The sequence below is a fragment of the Mus caroli genome, chromosome 3 (assembly GCF_900094665.2).
Source record: "Mus caroli chromosome 3, CAROLI_EIJ_v1.1, whole genome shotgun sequence".
In the NCBI taxonomy this organism is placed as follows: Eukaryota; Metazoa; Chordata; class Mammalia; order Rodentia; family Muridae; genus Mus; species Mus caroli.
The window spans coordinates 25817447-25825949 of NC_034572.1; positions in this window are offsets into that span (position 1 = coordinate 25817447).

Below are 8503 nucleotides of genomic sequence, written 5' to 3' on the forward strand. Positions count from 1 at the left end.
GTGTACAGGTTTTCATGTACACTAACCTTTGTTGTGTAAACCTTGCTCCCAGATTATCCCTGATTGGTTAACAAAAGTTGCTGACAATCTATAGCTGGGCAGGTGAGAGGCAAGACAAGGGTTCCCAGGCTTGGGGTGTCAGGTAGGGAGCATGAGTGAGAGCAAGAGAGAAGGAAGAAGGAAATAGCCATAGGATACGTGGGTTGTGAACACATGGCCATGAGGACTGGCCTAATGGAGTAGTTGCAGCCCAGGCAGAACAAAGCAAGTGATGTCTCCAGGATCGCCACAGGGAAGTAGACAAAATAGCACCTGGTGATTTTAAGTTTATTGTAAATCTAAAGATTTCTTTGTCTTTTATCTGAGAACAATATGGTCTAAAGTGGGATAGAAACCCCTAATAGATATTTAAAAGCAACACGGGAGTGGAGCAAATGCCTGGAATAGTAGCTACCACAATAGATGTGTGTCCCCTTCTTCATAGCCACTTACTAGCAGAATGGCTTCATTGCACCTCCATGTTCTAGATTCAGAGTGATCTATAAGAGTAGGATACCCATGCTTTCTTTAGATGGTTCAGCTTTTCTATAGTGGCCATCTCAGTAAGGCTTTTATTCACAGCTCCAGCAGCTGGAGAAATACGTGCAAATGGACTTAAGCACACAGGATCCCTTTACTTTTCACACACTAAGATACACAACCTATGAACTTTTATTTATCATCGGGTATAAAGTGGCCTTTCTTTTGTAACTAAATCCAACATTCTGCTTCTGTTGACTTACCTTGGTCTTTGAATTCTCCGTCTTATCTTTCTAGGTTTTTCTTCCATGGTGTTATAATTCTATTTAATTAAGAATTGTTTGCACAGATAGGTGATAGAGGTGCACACCTTTAATTCCAGCAAACTCAGGATCCAGAGGCAGATCGATCTCTGTGAGTTCAAGGCCAGCCTGAGAACCATTAATGAAACTCTGCTAATAGGAGCCTAGCATAACTGCATAACTGTCCTCTGAGAGGCTTCATCCAGCAGCTGATGGGGACAGATGCAGAAACCCACAGACAAACTTAGGCAGAGTTTGCAGAGTCTTATTGAAAGAGTGGGAGCCAGGAGGTCAAGGCCACCATAAGATAATCTTAGAGTCAACTAACACATGCACATGGTGGCTCACAGAGACTGAACCACCAACCAAAAAGCACACTTGGGCTGGGCCTAGGCCCCCTACACATATGTAGCAGCTGTATAGCATAGTTTCCATGTGGCTTCCCTAATTAGTGGAGCAGGGGTGGATTCTGATTCTGTTACCTCCCAGTGGATCCCTTGCACCTTGCTAGGCTGCCTTGTCTGGCCTCATTGGGAGAAGATGTGCCTAGTCCTGCTATGACTTGATGTGTCATGAAGGGTTGGTACTCATGGGCATCCTTCCCTTTTCAGAGAAGGCGAGGGGTAGGAGGGGGATGAGGATGGGACTGGGAGGAGAAGAGGGAGGGGGCTTCGATCAGGATGTGAAGTGAATAAGTAAGTAAATTAGGAAAAAAGAAAAGAATCCTTTGAGTAGTAGCTACAAGGCAGAATTGACTCTTGCATTATGAGCCAGAAATCCGTTTCCCTCCCAAGATGGACTGTACCTCTAGCACTTTGGAACACTGACTAGAACACCCAGCTTCTCTCTAAACCTTGGAAACTGTGCACACTGCAGAAATCTCTGTCCGTGTACATGGGCCAGGCTGATGATTTGCTCAGGGGTCATCTTGTTCCTTGACATTTGTGTGAGTGAGTTCACCAGTTCTGCGCAGGGCACACAGTGTTTGCTGGAGCCGGTTCAGAGGTTGTGCCTTGTGCTTCGATAATGGGGCTTTGTTCCAGCTCTCACCTGTGAAACAGAGATTATGGGGTTTACAGAAAGCACCAGGCTGAGTTGAAAAGTAGCAGTCGACGACAGTTCTCTGAAATTTCTAAGACTTCAACTGGTGTCCCTAGTAATATCAGTACTTTCTCTTCAGACTTGTATGCAGGTCAGCTAATAGAAGAGGAAGAAGAGGAAGAGGAGGAGGGAGGAGGGGGAAGGAGGGGGAAGAGGAAGAGGAGGAGGGAGGAAGAGGAGGAAGAAGAGGAGGAGGAGGAGAGGGGGAAGAGAAGGAGGAGGAAGAGGAGGAGGAAGAGGAAGAGGAGGAGGAAGAGGAAGAGGAGGAGGAGGAAGAGGAGGAGGAGGAAGAGGAGGAGGAGGAAGAGGAAGAGGAGGAGGAGGAAGAGGGGGAAGAGAAGGAGGAGGAAGAGGAAGAGGAGGAGGAGGAGAGGGGGAAGAGAAGGAGGGGGAAGAGAAGGAGGAGGAAGAGGAGGAGGAAGAAGAGGAAGAGGAGGAGGAGGAGAGGGGGAAGAGAAGGAGGAAGAGGAGGAGGAAGAGGAAGAGGAGGAGGGGGAGGAAGAGGAAGGGGCTTCTGTAGCGCAGCAAAAGGCCTTTACTCACAGTTGCTTCTTTCCTCATGGGTAAAATGATGACCACAGTTCATTGCTGTGGCACTGGCACTGACACCGACACCACTGTCTAACAGTGGCTTGGGGTCCTCTAATACTTATTCTTCCCTCTGTGGTCAAGCTGGCTGGCTGGGCTTGTCACAAAACCATTCATTTAATTGAGCAGATAAATAAATACCCAAAGCATAGGAAACAGAATGAACCAGTCAACATTTATTTACTCTTTTGCGCAGATGTGAGACAGACATCAGCAGTTCTGAAGAGTGCTTCTAACCAGGACTAAGACATGTTTGTCCGTCCTGGGAAAGTATAAAAAACAGTCATTATCCAGGCCTGATAATTAATTGTTCGTGCACTGAAGACATTAAGATACGAACATTATTAGATTTTATTTCCACCAACTCTGACATCCACAGACGTATTCCAAACATTCCCTGCTTCTCAGAGAACATCCTTTGGTGTTGTTTATTTCCTTTTGTGGTGTCTTTTTTTTTTTTTTTCAGTATGGGAGATGAATCCAAGACCTGACAAAGGCTAGGCAGACATTCTACCCCTGCCCGCATCCTAAGAACTGTACCAAATGAACACTTTAATTGGGTTACTTCTCATGAGATATTAGATACCAGCACCTTAGATCACAAATTAGGGTTTTATTTTTTTAATTAGGATAACGATAATATGAATTTTCTAAAACCCTGACAAACGTTGGCACAGGAAAGAGAACTGAGTCTTGGTAGATGTCATGAAGTGCAGTAACTTTAAGAAGATTGCTCTTTTGAGGTATCAACTCTCAACCTCTTGGTTGTTACCCATTGAGATCAGCAACTGACTCCTAAATTCTTTGTACTTTGTCAAATTATCTTTTAAAAATAGAGAAATACTCAATAAGTGGGACTGAACAGCTGGACAGGGAAAGGCGCTCACTGTATGTCATAAAGACCATAAAAGTCATTTCTTTATACAGCTTATCTAATAGCCCACACCCCTTTGGAAAACAATATGGTAGGATCTAGAGTAGGGAAGAGTGTTGCCCGTGACCCTTCCCGGTCCTCTGTCCATCATGTTGACTGCCCATAAGGCTGATTTCAGTAGATTCCATCAGACAGCCTCCCTTTCCCCATATGCCAGTCAGGTTCTGCGTAGGAACCAGCACCAGATCAAGGAATGAGGAAGAGGATGGAAGCATTGATTCCTTCATTCCACTCTTCATCTGTCATGGAGCTCACAGCTCAGCCAAGGGGTCATCTCCCATACTGACAGCCACACTCCCCCAACCACCACCACCACCAAGTCCTGGATTCTTATAAGCGGGCTCCTCTCCATATCCTTTCAGACCTAGGTCTGAGAAAACTCCCAACCACCACTACATCTTGATGTTTCCCTTGACCTTCCCAACACCCGGGAAAGTATGTGCTATTTGTACGCTGCTGGAACCCTGCCTCAGACTGCAGCTAGAAAGACTTAGTAATGAGTAGCTTAGTGAGACATGTAACAGAAAGATGTATGTAGACACCTGCCTCCAGGCTAATATAGTAGTTCAGGCGGCCTCCTCAAGGCTATTAGAATTGAAGGAGTGTTGTATCTCAGCTTTACATAGTAGCATGCTCTTTCTGCAGCACGCCCGGTGTTCTGGGTTATAAGCAGAGAGAAGATCTTGTTTGTTTGTGAGCAATGACTTTGCAAAAGAACCCAGTAACTGAAGCAAAAGAAATCCCAACACCAGAACAGATCTGAGTGAGAAAATGCTGTCAGCTGGAGCCTCTGGAGTGAGGGTTGTAACCGGAACACCAGTGCCCACTCTCACTGCTGCCTACCAAGCTCGGAGACATTTGAAACCCTGTACAGATGCTGTGAGAACATTTAGAAATGGATGTTTTCCACAATGTGGGTTTTCTACAGAGACCCACCACTGGACACCATGCAGAGAGACTTTGGAGCGAGCACCCAGACCTAAATGGGGTGCCTTCGTTAAGCCTCTCCCTCAGGGCTCTGGGAGCTATGGTGGAAGAAGAAGCAGAAAGAATGTAAGAACCAGAGGAGATGTTGACTCCAGGGAAACAGTGTCTTCCAGAGACAAGAATGACACACACATCAGCTCACAGAGACTGTGGACAAAGCACAAGACCTGAACAGGTTCAAGCCAGGTGGGGTCCCAGAACTGAGAAGGGAAATGGACAAAGAAGCAAGCTGTGATTGATACTCTACCCGCTGGCATAGGGAAATCAGGTCTCTCCAACGGAGTCTCAGTGGGTACATTAACCCCAAACCAGGGGAAGGCACATGCCTCAGAGTAGCTGCTCAACACAAAATCAACTCAGTAGCCTTTTTATAGACGTTCTGTCTCATTTTGCTTTGTGGTCTCCACACACACCCCCGCCCCCATGATGGTGATTTTGATTTTGTATTTTTTTTTTTTTTTAGAGACAGACAAACAGACAGACAGACAGAACATAAGTTGGGTTGATAGGGAGGCACTGAGAATATGGAAGGAATTGGGGAAGGGAGAAATAGAATAAAACACATTGTATGAAAAAGATTTTTCAATTAAAAATTAATTTTAAAAAATAACAACAAAATAAAATAATGTCTCCAGCATGGTATGGACCAGGCTGATGCACCTCCTCGGCCCACCTCTGTTGACTGGAGGTAGACTGAATGTGCTAAAGTAGGAACCAAAGGAGTCAAAATAAGCCAATCCTACTCCCGGGAAGCTGACCCACTCAATTACAAGCTCACCTTTGGAGCACCCGCTATCCCAAACGCCATATAGACGGGCTTATTTGTTCCCATGTAGGGTGACGTGCCCCATTCATACTCATTGCTCTGGCCTGGAACATTTTGACCCCAGTGCCAGGCCTTGCAAGAAGTGTCACCCTTCATTCCCAAGGGTGAGGCCAGGCTGCTGGCTCACCTATCGCTTCTGCAGCCACCATACAGATAGATGCTCAACCTCTGAGACCTGTAGTTCCCATAGTCCCCATCTTGGCGAATAGAGGTGTTCTCTGGCCTTCGGTAGCACTGGCTGTTACACTGCACATGAAATTCCCACCTAAAAACATCAGGACATGTGGTCAGAAGGCTCTGAAAATACACACAGAGCCTGAATCCCAACCCTGCTCTGCAGCGGTGCCAAAACTTCTGGACAAAAGTGGGCATGTGCTCTTTCTTCAGCTTTCTATGCTGAAATGCCTGATGAGGGGTACTTGTGGGGGTTATTTTATTCTCTGATTTGGACATTCAAAGTCTATAATAGAGCATTAGGGCCACTGGCTTGCCTCTGATGGGAATGCCAGTGATGGGGGAAGCAACCTGCATTAGAGTGATCAGTCAAGTCTCAAACTGTAGGGGAGAAAAAAGAGGACAGAGAGATAAAGAGACACAGAGAGAGACAGACAGACAGACAGACAGACAGAGAATACATGAGAGTGATACAGAGACATGGATCCCATGATCCCCTTGAAAAACATGACCCTATGACCTAAACACCTGTCACTAGTTCCATCCCTTAAGGTCCACAGCATCTCCTAATGCTACCACCCAGGGACCAAGCCTTTACCGTGTGGGCCTGTGGAGGAAATTTAAACTCCAAACCATACATCCTTTATGATGATGATGATTAACAGGGTCTCACTAATTAGCTTTGACTTAAACTTACTCTGTAAACCAGGCTGGCTCGAAAATGAGATATCTCCCTGCATCTGCCTCCCAAATCCTGGGTTTAAGGTGTGACCCACCATGCCTGGCTGGCAGCACACTTTAAGAACTGATAAATGATCCAGTGGGTAGAAGTGCCTGTGGTGCAAACAACGTAAGGACCTGAGTTCAAATCCCAAGAAACCACCACATAAAACTAGCTGCATAGTGTGAGCTTCTGTGATCCCAGCACTCCTACAGGAAGATGAGAAGTGTATGAGACAGCTTGCTCAGCACATACAGTGGGAAGTAGCATGGAGGCTCCGTCTCAAGCACAGCAGAAAGCATGGACTGACACCCAAGATGACTGTCCTCTCACCTCCAGAGTTTCCCATGGTATATATGCTCCTGCACACATACATAAAGGAGCACACACACACACACATGTACACACATGCACACATGCACACACACATACTTACTCTCAGTAAGAACATGATTTTTTTCTAATTTTATTTTTATATTTGTCTGTATACAATGCGTATGTACATGCATATGCGTGTGCATTTGTGTGTGCCATTCCCACTCATTATTTAAGTTGCACATAGGGTTATTAAAATATTAAGGGGTTTATCTGAGCACAGAACAATTCATAGATTGAGCAGCACCCAGCACCAGAAGAGGGTTACCTCTGCTGCATCAGGTCAGGGAGCCAGCTTTACAAGCAGAAGGTAGAGGCCTGGCAATGAAAATATATTCAGTTGGTTCGATGGAAAGGTCCAGATGAGTTAACTGGCAGTTCCTGACTGGCCGTTTTTCACTTCTTGTTATGGTTGTAATGGGTATCAGTTTGAATATGTGAAAACTTAATATTCTGGAGCCATTCTAGCTTACAGAGGCCCCTACTTTTAAAAAGTTTTGCATAGTATTGATGTTCAAATCTCAATAGCACTTCATTCCTCTTGCTCAGCTATGTGTAAAAGGCCAGCTATGTTTTGAGTTTGTTTTCATTTTTACTTTACTTTACTTTATTTTATTTTTTACTGATGTCTCTGTTTCTGGAAAACTGCTAGAATCTTCAGGGAGCTAAAATGTCAGGTGTGGTCATTTTTTGCTTTTCTGGTAGTTGGATGGGGTCTCTACAACCTCAAAGGTAGTTATTCTAACAGAGGAATACATCAAAAACAGAAACTGTCCCATGCCTGTAGCTCCCTCTGAGGACCCATGGAATGGAGACTGACCTAGCACCCTGTGTTGTGCTGGTAGAGTTGGCCCAGAAGTGTCACCCTCGGGGCTAGTCATCAAAACAGCTAATCTTTCACATTGAGAAGGACACGCCCTCCAGTGTGCACCTAGCCACAGTAGCACAGAGCCTACTACAAGGTTGCTTGGAGCTAAACTACTAAAACATTCATACACAATTCTTTCAACTGAGGGGCATATGAACTGCCAGAGATCTATGCTGAGGCAAAGTGCTTCTTGCTTTCATATCCGTGTCCAATATGCTGTTCACAGTCCACACTGGGTGCTGTGGCTTTTCCTTGGCGAGATAAACATTTATTGCATCAATATATTGTGAAATCTGTTGTATCAATAGCTACCAAAATTGTGAAGGAAGGCTTCCTGTGTTCTCCCCATAATACCCACACAAGCTCTTTTCCAGACCCCATCCAAAATGGGGACAAAAAATCACTCCAGCATGGATGCTACCAAAGGAGACAGTGCAAGCTAGGTGACGTGAGAAGCTCAGTACAAAGGTCGCCATGTCAACTCTCATTCACAACTGCTCCCAGGTTGCCATCTCTAGATCAAGTCAACGTGAAGTGTGATGGGGACCAAGCAGCCAGGATGACAGCATGCCACTGAGGAGCTGCAGGAAGGACCTCAGGAGGACAGCTAAGTTTTCAGTGAGGCACTCGGATTATTTAGTAATGCTGCGGTGAGGATAGTTTCTAGTTTAGAAATGCTGGAAGCTGTTTGAATCTATAAAAACCAGGTTTTCAAAGCTAAGGAGCATATGGGAACGCGTCACACCATCTTCGCAACTTTCCAGTGTTCTAAATAAGGCTGAAAAGATTTCAAGTGGGAAAATTGGAAGTGATTAAAATTTAATTTAAAAAAAAAATTGCAGCTGACCCAGATGTGATGGTGAACATCTTTAATCCCACTCCTGGGGAGGCAGAGACAGATCTCTGAGCTGGAAGCCAGCTTGATCAACACAGGGTTGCAGCTCAGACAGCTCTTCAAAGTGAGAGCCTCAAAAAGGGGGGGAGACAGAAAAGAAGTGTCTTAGTCAGGGTTTCTATTCCTGCACAAACATCATAACCAAGAAGCAAGTTGGGGAGGAAAGGGTTTATTCGGCTTACACTTCCATGCTGCTGTTCATCACCAAAGGAA